We start from the raw sequence: 12350 nt of genomic DNA, 5'->3' as shown, positions 1-12350 counted from the left end.
AGCATAGTTTTGTGTAAACAGTCTATTAGTGCAATAAGAAAGTGTAAGGTGAAAAGTGAGCAAGTGAGCATGAGTTTTTGTGTAGACTGTCCATTAGCGATATAACAAAGTGTGAGGTGTGGGGGGAAATGTGGTAGTGTATCAGCAAGGGGAAGGGTTCAGTAATGAACACACTGCAGTAGATCGCTCGCACACTACCTGCACTAAAAGCACTTTAGTGCAGAACATTTAGTGACTCTTTTAAGGGGGTTGAATCAAGGCAAGAGTGTTTTAAAAGCAAGTGATTACTGAGTTTATAACGCCATCTCCAGATAACTGTATACATTTTTGTCAAATTGAACGTTTGGTGTGAGGATCAGGGAGCATTTGACCGAACTTTCCGTGTTTTAGTGCCATCTACAGGAAACTCGACGGTACTGTCCGTGTGCACGCGAAGGGGTGTGGTGGACTTCAGCCAAGGGGGTCGACATTGAGCACTACACCTGCAAACACCCGAACACAGGTAAGTTTTTAAAACCTAAGACCAGACAAAAAGAAACCAAAACCTAGCTATATGTTTACTTGTTAGGCACAGCAGGAAATATAGTCAGAGGATGAAAGTGGAGGGGATGTTTGCATGTGTGAAAGACCGTTATGCTAATGTGTATGTGCACCCACATCCCCTCAGTAGGGGGTTACGGAGGATGAAAGAAGTAAGTTGTGGTGTTTGTATGTGAGTGTTTGTGCTGTGATTACCAACAGCAACAGGTCACTTTGTCACAGATGCACACAACCAATTGTGGATGTGAGGCATTTCAGGTTGGGTGACAGTGTAGTGTGTGAGAAAGAGACAGAATAATATTCGGCCTAATATTTAGTCATATTATATATGAAATTGTCATATTTCCAGTCACAATTTTTTTTTATTTAAGGCTAAATTGTGTGTTTATAGGAAGGCAAATGGGATTTGATCAGTATCTTTCTCATAATTGCTTGGACATGGATGCAAGTATCATTCCCGCGCCTGTGCCTTACCGTGCCTCTTGTTTTTCAGTCAGCAGTTCTAGAGTTGCTGGATACAAATTGGTGTGTTCGGTGTACCATAAGTAACTGTAGCTTCTGGAAAAAATATGAATTCACGTTAAATTTCTCTCTCAGTCACATGCACTTTTCTCCTGTAATCTCAGTCAAGAATTCAATTATATGTGTTCAACTGACGTGCTTATTTCATGTGTCCTCAAAAGGATCTGATATGCACTATATCATGACATAGATCAGGGGTGTCAAACTCAGGCTTAGTGTAATTATATTTGGCCTGCGAGGTCATATAAAATGTGTATTAGAGCTGTCCCGCCAGAATATAGCGCATACAACGCTAATACTACAAATCCCAGAATGCTCCGCTAATACTACAAATCCCAGAATGCTCCGCTAATACTACAAATCCCAGAATGCTTTGTTAGTGCGTTGGCGCTTCAGACGAGACCACTGAAAACTCTGCGTACTCAGCGCTGAATTTACCCGGCGATTTGCAGACTTTAAAGCCCAGAAATGCAGATTTGAACTGTTCAGTAATCCGTTTGTGATTGACTTGAAAGCGCACCAACCAACCTCCAAATGGAGCTGATTGAACTCCAGTGTAGAGACACGCTCAAGTCAAAGTACGACTCTGTGTGCGCTGCACAGCAACTCCGTACACAAGCTGCTCAAATCTCTCTATGTTCAGCAGCACATATCTGTGTGTGTAACTGTTCTCTTTAATGAAGATGAACAAAACACCACTCAGGAGTCTCACTGATGAACATCTTCACTCAATCCTGAGGATTTCCTCAGATCAGAGCCTAAACCCAGACATGATGCACTAGCATCTAAGAAGAGATGCAGGAATCTGTCTTCAACTAATCAGAGTCAATCAGAGTGTAAAAGCTGAGCTTGAATAAATGTTGTCTTTATGCACTTTTTCTACTCCAAGGCATGGACTGTTAATAGATGAAAGATTGCCTTTTTTAATTGAAGGAAATTATTATTATTTTTGGTTTTTGTTGTTGCCCTGTAAAAAAAAGATTTACATTAAAAATGAACTTCAAAGGCTACAAAGAGAGAGAGAGAGAGAGAGAGAGAGAGAGAGAGAGAGAGAGAGAGAAAATAAAAAATAAATACCACTGATGTGTGTTTTATTTCAAATTTAATTTCTCACATGTTTATAATATTAAACGTTGGTTGTTCCAGATTTAATGTTTATACAAAACTAAAGTTTGTTTCCATATGAAAAGGTTCAACATTACACATCTGGAGAGACGGAAAACATGCACAATTGTAGTCAATTTTTCAATAAATATTGAGTTTGGCCCCTGGACAAAGAGAGAGAGAGAGAGAGAGAGAGAGAGAGAGAGAGAGGCCACTCTAAAATGTGCAGTTTTATCACACAGTTCAATGCCACAGATGTCGCAAGTTTTGAGGGAGCGTGCAATTGGCATGCTGACTGCAGGAATGTCCAAAGCTGTTGCCTGTGAATTAAATGTTAATTTCTCTACCATAAGCCGTCTCAGAGAATTTGGCAGTACATCCAACCGGCCTCACAACCGCAGAGCACGTGTAACCACACCAGCCCAGGACCTCCACATCCTGCATCTTCACCTCCAACATTGTCTGAGACCAGACACCCGGACAGATGCTGCAACTATCCGTTTGCATAACCAAAGAATTTCTGCTCTAACTGTCAGGAAGGGAAGCTCATCTACATGCTCGTCATCCTCATCGGGGTCTCAACCTGACTGCAGTTCGACTTGAGTGGGCAAATGCTCACATTCGATGGTGTCTGTCACTTTGGAGAGGTTTTTACTGTACAGGATAAAATGCGTGAGGCAAATGGTGGTCACACCTGATACTGACTGGTCTGAAGAGATGGAGCAGACAGACCAGATATTTTTTTTTTCCTAAATAAGATGCATTTTTCTATGCGGGTGCATTGTAAAGTCATTGTAAGTTTGATTTATGTAAAAAAAAAAAACATTTTTGGAACATACATTTAAGTTTAGTAATCAGTTAAAAGTTAAGAAACTCTTTCTTAGTAACCTAACAAAACATTTTCAAGTTAGTCAATTACAGTTACATTGAAAGTTTACTAATGTTAAAGGATTTAGAACAGGGGTCACTAAGCTTTTTAAACTCAGAGCTACTTCTTGGGGACCGATTAATGTGAAGGCCAACCAGTTTAATACACACTTCTGAAATAACAAATTTGCTCAATTAACCTTTAGTTATATGTTATTAATAATCAATTTTATTCATCTATGTAAAGACACTGATCATCTTAATAATTTCTCACAATAATTATCAACAATGATTTAACAAGGTAGGAAACAGCTCTTTTAGAAAAGGCTCATGGGTGACTCATGTGGTCCTTGTGGACTACCTGGTGCCATGTTGGTGAACCCTGATAATATTACTGCATTAATATTAATATATTATTAATATCCTAACAGTGCTATATTTGGTAACACTAACCTGCTAAATACTATAATTCTTAACATGGGTGTAGTCCTCTAGTTTAAACTTTGGAGACTTGTTTGTGGAATCGGTTTCCTCAACACATGTTTATTACAAAAAAGACTGTGAATTTCAATCAATATAAAGACATTAAGAATGTCACAAAAGTAAAATTATGCAATAAAACACTAAGCATAAATTACTTTTTTCTGAAGAAGAATTTTTAAAACGGCATTTAATGATGATATTGTAATAGTACTACAGCTTTTTAAGGTAAATATTTACATCCTGGTTTCTTAAGAATACAAGTGTGAATTTAATCTGAATCTGATTTCGATAAGCTGTGAGTTATGTGGCTACTGGTTTGTAGCATTTCTCAGTCATGGCAGAATGAAGAGATTGGCCTTAGAGAGAAGGGTAGCACCTGCCTAGTTCAAACCCAGTCCTTCATTGTCAACCCAGTTAAATGCTCACTTGTCCTTGGGAGAGATTCTTTGTGAAATATTTACTGCATCGGACTTGTATTCGCCAATTTCATGTCTGTGACCCTTAGTAACAAAAAAAATAGTTAATGGTCATTTTACTACCTCTGTTGTTCTTGGTAGTAGCAGCATAAGGAGAGGTTGTGGGTTTTGCCAGCAGTTTCATTTTGATGTGTTACTCCTACATTAAAACTTCAGTGCATTAACTTACTGTTTTCCTTTTCAGTTTTTGCAGAAACCTACATTTCAGTTTTTTGCAGAAACCTACATTTTAAGGTAAATTATACTGTTTTCACTTAAGTGTACTTTAAATTCATCATTGTGTTCATATTGTTTGTAATGAGATGTTACTGTAGGTTGGTATTTAAAACATACTTCTAATGTAATTTACAACATAATTCATATTTCCTCATAGATTCTACAGTAAACGTGTTGGAAGACAGCAATGGTGAGTGTCTGTGTTCTTTGTTGTGTTAACACTACTTCAGTGGCGCACCACTATCATGTCGCAATTTTAGAAACCATCAATACTACACAAAAACACAATATAACAACGAGTGGCATTACAGAGAGAGAGAGACATTTCACATATGGAGGGTGAAAACCATTTGACTAAAGCAAGCTCCAAACCTTTACACTCCAACCGCCACCGTGTTTCGCTCTGACCAACCAACCTGAGGACAGAAAAATGCTGATGCTATTCTGGTCCAGCTAGCTGCCCTGTGGGGCGAATTTGAAATCTGATTGGTTAAAGAAACAGACCCATTGCTAATATAGTCTAAGGTACATCGGCCAGCACTTCAGATTCTTAAGGCCCTGGGCAGATTAGATTGACATGGCAGCAAATAGAAAAAAAAATCTAACATTCACATACTAGAAGCAGTGCAGCCAAGAGAAACTCTAGGAAATAAAGAGAATAAATTTTTGGGAATAAATTAATAAAAATTCATCGAACAAATATTGGAATTTAGGTTGTAATTGTAGATCAGTGTTTCTGATAATGTTTAGGCCAGCAGAGAAGAACTTGCTGGCCCCGACGGCTCACCCCTGCACTACTCTGATTTAGAACTACTACTTTATTTAGAATGAGCATACTTTAAATATTAGAGAAGAACACACAGGAGAGTAAGATATAACCATTGTAGATTATTATTATTTTTAATCCTGGCTGATAAAACTTTTAAATTGTTTAATAGAAATGCATTTCCAATTACTCTGTTATTGTCAGGGATCCACCTGCCACGCCCCCCTTTGTGGCTTTCATGCCTCCGCTCTCTCTGGAGCTCCAGGCTTAACCACGCACACCTGGAGCTCGTTGTCACTCATGCCTCCGCTCTCTCTGGAGCTCCAGGCTTAACCACGCACACCTGGAGCTCGTTGTCACTCATGCCTTCGCTCTCCCTTGAGCTCCAGGCTTAACCACGCACACCTGGAGCTCGTTGTCACTCATGCCTCCGCTCTCTCTGGAGCTCCAGGCTTAACCACGCACACCTGGGGCTCGTTGTCACTCATGCCTCCGCTCTCCCTGGAGCTCCAGGCTTAACTACGCACACCTGGGGCTCATCATCACTCCACCCCGCTTTTACATACGCTCCTCACTCTCACTTCCTCCCTTGTTCGTTATTGTATGTGTGAGGTGTTAGGTACTGCTGTATGGTTCCCCTGTTCCATGCAGTACGCTATGCTGTCCGTTTCATTCGGACTCTACAATCCGGTACCGGCTACGCTTCTCCTCCCCGCGCATCTCGGATCAGCTACACTTCTCCCCAAGCGCACCTCGAACTCTTTCCACCTAAGGACTGCCGTGTGCGCTTGCATGAGTGTGTGCGAGTGTGTGTGCAACCCTAACCCTAACCCTAACTCTGCTGTAACTATAAAGACAGGGTTTGGTGAGTTTCCACACACATGTGGAACATGGCCATCGTTTTTGCAAAAAAAAAAAAATCAGTTTAAGAACTAAAATGAATTAAATTTAATTGTATTATTATATTATTAAGGGTCAAAAATTGCAACAATGTTCATAATCTGCAAAAACTACAGCCATGTAGATGTTTGTGTGTGGAAACTCACCAAACCCTGTCTTTATAGTTACAGCAGCCCCTAAATCCACAAACTTACACAAATAGACTGGCAGTAACCAGTAATTCAGACTCAATTTAAATTCAGTATGAAAATGTACTTTGTTTCATTGAAGTTAAGAAGATACAACAATAAACCAGAACTTTACTGTCAGAAATACGGTAGAAACGTTATTGGTTGTACAGGATTGCACCCATTGTATAGTATTTTTTACGGATTTTAATTGTTAATACATTGTTATAATTACGGTTCATAACCATGACTGTGAACCAAATCTATTTCATTTAAAGTTTTATGTTGTAATAATTACAGTTAAAACCTATAATTATTTCACAAAGCAGACATAAAAACTATTTAAACTAAGGAAAAAACATTAAATATGTAAAAGCTGTTGAACTATTTTTTATTATAAATAACTACAGTGACTTCAAAGCATCATTTAATCACAGAAGCTTGGAGCTAAAAGAGATAGAAGTTACATTTCTAAACATTCAGATTTTATCTTTAAGAAACTATTAAGAGTACTTTCATTCTAATCGATAAATTGATTGAGTTAACACAACCTAAATCAACTCATCAAAATCTATTAATAGACTTGGACATCAGTGTGGTCCCATGTATTTTTTGATAAAGACTGGCAAGCATTTAAAACAACATTACTGTATTTGTCTGTTCTTGTGTTTTAACAGAAGTATACAGTGGTTTAAGATCAGATTAAGATCAGTCAGTGAAGACTACTCATTTAAAATTTAGACTCAGAATTTAAAACATTTCTGCCACCTAACTGTCACTTTAACCCTCTGGAGTCTTATTACGCGCCAATCGTCTTTTTTTCAGATGCCAGCAAAATGAGCTTAAACTGCTCTGTCATATTTGATCAAACATGTCAAAGTAATACATTATTCAAATCTGTAAAGGGTCTACTTTCATTTGTGTATGCTCACTATATAAACAAAACGTTGTATTTTTTAAAAATGGAAAAAATAATCAGGGTGCGCCATCTGTCGCCTTTGTCTGCGTGATCTTCGTTTAGAAACACGTCATCAAAAAGCGCTGAAACTCGGCCAATAGCCGACACACGGAAATAAGAAATAAAAAATATATCTTTAGACAGCTTAAAGTGTGTAGTTTTAGAATAAGTCGGTAAAATAAAAAACGTACAGTATGTTTCCAATGAATGTAAATCATGTGAAACCAAGTAGAAGCACAGACTTTCCACCTCAGGTCATTATCTGATAATGAGCTGTGAGCGGACACGCCCCCCCGCTATTCACAGGTAAAACAGTTCACACGTTGAGTCACACACACACACACACACACACACATGCCCCGGACAGTGGCATAAAACAATGCTAGAGAATTTACCTTTTCATCTGAAGAAGATTGCGATTCCGACGAGGAGCGTTTGCATTTTGAAGAGCGAGGACTTTCCAGCAAGTTGCTATGATGAGTAAGTTATTTAGTCTTACATTCTGATCATATAAACTCATATTGTTTGTAGACATCTCTGCCTTGCTTTTGTCAGCATTGCCTTTTAATGTTACAACAAAAAAACGCCAATATCTGCTCATTTGTAACATTAACTGTTTTTAACTGTAATTGTATGCCCTAAATATTGTTGACGTTCTATAAAGTTATATTTTAGCCTCAGTTCAGTTTTAGTTAGTGTCACTGATCATCCTGAAAGGCTGTTATGTAGTGTTAGCTAGCAGAGATGTTCCAGAATGCTAAGGTGTAAATGCTATCTGTACAATGCATTCTAACAAATATATATTGTTCAAGTTCATCATCCTAAAATATATTTTTTGGTTATTTTTAGGAATGTGGCTGCATCACTCTTGCCTTCACTGGAAACTCACACCAGGCCACGCAGGTGTCGCTCCATTTTTAGTTCGACCGAGAATCATCCTGAGTAAGTAGATATTTTATATTTTCCTAAATTATATTTAGTTTGAATCATTATTGCATTGTATGACATATGCAAACAATTTTATCAATGACACAATTAGTGATGTTCATGTGTCTGTGTGTTTCATAAACAGATGTGATCAAGCACCTGCACTGCACTTGTAACTGCATAGAACCAGCACATGGGGCGTTGACCTGTCTGATCAACTGTTACAATACTACACAGCACAGCACGAAACAATGAAGTTGTACCGAAAGATTTTTCTACACTTCTTGGACATTGCTGCCACCAACATTTTCATTGTGCATAAAGTACTGTATAGTGACGTGTCCCAGAAAGAATTTATGGAACAACTTATTGCCGAGCTTTGTAGCGTCACACAGAAAGTAGTGCCAAAACGGACCAACTCTGATCATGAACCAGCTCCAGGAGCTGAACTGTCCTCTGATGTCAGAAATGTTGCCACTGCTGGCCGCAAGAGCTGTGTACATTGCAAAACGTTGCATGGTAAACACCACAAAACACCATGGAAATGCCTGGAATGCGATGTTCACCTGTGTCTTCAGTTGAACAGGAACTGCTTTCAAGAGTGGCACAGGGATTTTGCATAGTATTGTAGTGTATTGTTTTATTGTTATTGTTGCACTCTTTTATATATATATATATATATATATATATATATATATATATATATATATATATATATATATATATATATATATATATATTTATTTAATACATAGTATTGTAGCCCTACAGGCTAGGATTTGCAGAACCCTACTGTAGTGTATTGTGTTATTGTTTTTGTTGCACTCTTCATTTTTTATACATACTGTACTGTATTGTTTTATTGTTACACAATTCCCTTTTTAATGTTGTCCTTGCTAATGTGTATTTTAAATAAACCACAAAGGAAACACTTTCTTGTAGTGGTACTGTACTTCTCACTGTGATCCTGGCTCAGTGATCCAAGACTCATACACAACTATTACCCGAGTGTCTCAAATGTCCACATTCTTTAAAGACAACTCTCCAAAATGATACAGTCAGTGGTAGAAAGGGATCAATATGCAGAACATATGCAGAAGCAAATGACATGCAAGAACTGGGTTCATTTTTTTATGAGTTTTAAGTTTCAGATTAAACAAGACATTTGTGAACAATAATCACAAAACACAGAAATGTTCATGATTTATGTAATATCCTACAGTATTTAGCATCTAAGTTATCTAAACTTTTGAACCAGAATATTTTTGTAAACCGAGTTATTAGTCTGTGTTGTGGAAAATATGTAAAAACATTTACTTACCACACACAATAATGCAAGGTGTCACAGGCAGGTTTTCCAACTCTGCATCCTTTGCGAGGCTTGTCTCTTCTACATAATGAAGAAGCTCCTCTTTCTTATCAAAATAGGAGAGAAGTAGAAGAATCATGTCTTTCATCCTCTGAGCAACCATTTTTCTGTCCTCTCAAAACTTGTAATTTTGTGATAGCCTGTAAGACATGCTTGTTCTTTGTTGCACAAACATTCCTCATGAATGATAAAATCATCTTTGCATCATGCTTATGCGTCATGAAAACAGGGACCGGATACATGCTACTCGTGTTTAAAACCGCACACTGATTAAAACAGTTTAATCCAACTTGCCAATGTGCCCATACACATTTATCTTAAAGAATATTTCTACCAATTTGTAGTTCAGCTCCGACAGTGCTCGCAAGTATCGCAATTTCGCCACTGCTGAAATGCGAGAAAGCAAACGCAGCCGTCAGTATTTAGCCAATCAAATTCTTTACCCACTGGCACCAAGGTGCAACGTTTATTATGATTGGATGATGCTTAACGGTTTTATCCTGTAGCATTTATACGGTATTTTACTGTTAAATTTACGGACATTTTTTACAGTGTAGTACAGAATGCTACATTATAGATTTTATTAACATTTTATTATCTAAAATAAATATGAATTAAAATAAAGTTCATTTAAAAAAAATAGTAGACATGATTAGACATATTATGAATGTTTGTGTTAATTCAAAATCCTTTTTGCACTTTTACATGACAATATTCCCTGTGTTGGGTAAATTCTTTTGTAGAACGCATTCCTTATTGGCCTTGGAAAAACACCTGAAGGGTATGAAGTTATCAAACGGAGGATCAGGAACTGCAGCATCAACTTCAAATTGGAGACCTGATCCTGGTTCCAAGACATAGCCAATCCATAAGTTCAACCTTGGGCTATTATCACGCTTGCATTTATTTTTCAGATGGGGACCAGAACATCATCGATTTCACACGTAAATCTCTACCTCTTCATGTAATGTTCAATATAAATGACACAACAATTTAATATTTATTTAACTTAATATATTGGTGTATACATTAGAGCATTTTGGGCTTTTTTTAATAACATTAAACACCTAAAGTCTAATCATAAAATCACAATGTAGAGATTATTGCCCTTTGTACTGAATTCCATGTTTATGTGGCCATTTAACACTTAACTGCTTCTGTCTATCTCAGCTCTTTTTATTCCTGTAGCATCACAATAAACATAGAAAAACAAACAACTATTTATATTACTATATAACATTAAATATCATATCTTTTTTTTTTTACAGCAGAACGACAAACATCCTCCCGTTCCCCTTCAGGTGTAGGAGGCGTGTCGACAGAGCAAATAAATGAGTTCTGTGAAGGCGACAAATACGTCGTTTATCGTAAATCAGGGGGGATTCCCCATGATTTTGAAGATCGAGTTAGTGCGGCACTGGGGAGTAATAAAAAGTATAATCTCCTCAGTCACAACTGCATCCATTTTGCATTGGAGCTGCTGGAGGACAAACCAGAGGTAATACATTTATTTGTAGCTTCACCAAAAAAATACAAAATAAAATAAAAAATAACTGTAAGCACTATTGTAATGATCGTGGGACATTGTACATATTAAGAAAAAAAAAACAGGTTCACTACAACAGAATGAAACTGTTAATTGTCTACATATCATATACAGTAAAACCCTCGCTCGCAAAATTTTACCCTGTTTCACGAGCAAATTTCGAAGGCACGAGCAAACCCACGCTGCCGGTTCCATCAGTCGCTTAGTTGATCACTCGGTCGCTCTCGTTGTTCAGTGCAGCAAAAACTAATTTTACAAAATTATTTCACTAGAAATCTTTAAAAGTGTCTCCCAAGAAAATCAGTGATTGTGCTGTGAAAACGAAAGTAAATAGAATTACCATGGAAACCGAAGAGGTTACGAGCGTGGTGCGCGTCTCACACTCGCAATCAACCACTACCACACGAGTAAGTGTTCAATTATGTTTACAGTACGGTAATTTGCGGTGTATTTGTTTGTTAAAATAGGCTACAAATACTTTTTATAGTAAATAAGCGATCGAATGAGATCTCGGAACGGATTAAATCACTTTTACATTCATTCCTATGGGGAAAATCAGTTCGAACGTACGAGCAAATGGACACACGAGCAATTTTCAAGAACGAATTCTGCTCGTACAACGGGGTTTTACTGTAATTAAAGCTCTTAATCTTCTAAAGTGTCTATTTTTACGTTTCTGGATCAAATTTTATACTCGTTTTGCATCATCATATTCAATTCCATAATTGAATAATAGTATATGAACATTTAATGTGAAAAATATATATTTGCACTGTATGTATAATTTCACACACACACAAATTAGAACTTTCATATGTTTAAACCTTTGTAAAAAGTAGTACATTTTAGATATTTATATGTTTGCTCTTAGTATGGTTTCTTATGAAATATATGTATTTTCTTATATAGAAAATAAACGATTTAATGAAAAGAGGGGATATTTTATTTTATATCTTTAAAATGTATTTTCTTTTTGTATTTGTTTTTAGGGAGCTTCACCATGAAATCCTAAAAGATGATCACATTCTTTTTTTTTATATATATATATATATAATAAAATGTTCAATTATTATTTTTAAATAAAATAATTGTTAATTGTTAATTGTTTGTGTTTTTATCAGCAGTCATTGCCTAAATCTATTTAGTTATTTTATGTCACTTCTTACTCCATTTCTACAACATGATCAGCAACAATGCTGTCGAGAAAAATATTCAAATTATCTTATCTTACCTTATCTAGAGTGTGTTTTAATCCAACTAATATTCATCCAACAAATTGACCTCATAATTAGTATAGAACCTATTAGATACAATAGAAGCAGTTTGATTAAACCTATTTAGCCTATGTGTTTTAATCAGTCTCATGTAGTCTATGTACTCCAAGATTAATTAACATAATAACGATCAGATTTTAATAAATAGAGTAGAGTAGGGTCTGACTGGTGTTATGAGTGTGTTTGGAGAGACAGGAAAGAACAACATACAAGGCAGACTTAAGCATGTTTATTG

The 12350-nt window shown here is 36.7% G+C and overlaps 1 long non-coding RNA gene across 1 annotated transcript; it reads left to right on the top strand.

Moving 5' to 3' along the window:
* The first annotated feature begins 395 nt into the window (after window positions 1-395).
* LOC124384775 lies at window positions 396-11002 on the top strand. The gene is made up of 5 exons (XR_006925591.1): window positions 396-502; window positions 4177-4226; window positions 4366-4398; window positions 10039-10239; window positions 10564-11002. It is a non-coding gene; the product is annotated as an uncharacterized LOC124384775 (long non-coding RNA).
* The last annotated feature ends 1348 nt before the right edge of the window (window positions 11003-12350 follow it).

This window comes from Silurus meridionalis, chromosome 4, assembly GCF_014805685.1.
Source record: "Silurus meridionalis isolate SWU-2019-XX chromosome 4, ASM1480568v1, whole genome shotgun sequence".
Taxonomy (NCBI): Eukaryota; Metazoa; Chordata; class Actinopteri; order Siluriformes; family Siluridae; genus Silurus; species Silurus meridionalis.
This window is presented reverse-complemented; position numbering and strand designations above follow the sequence as displayed.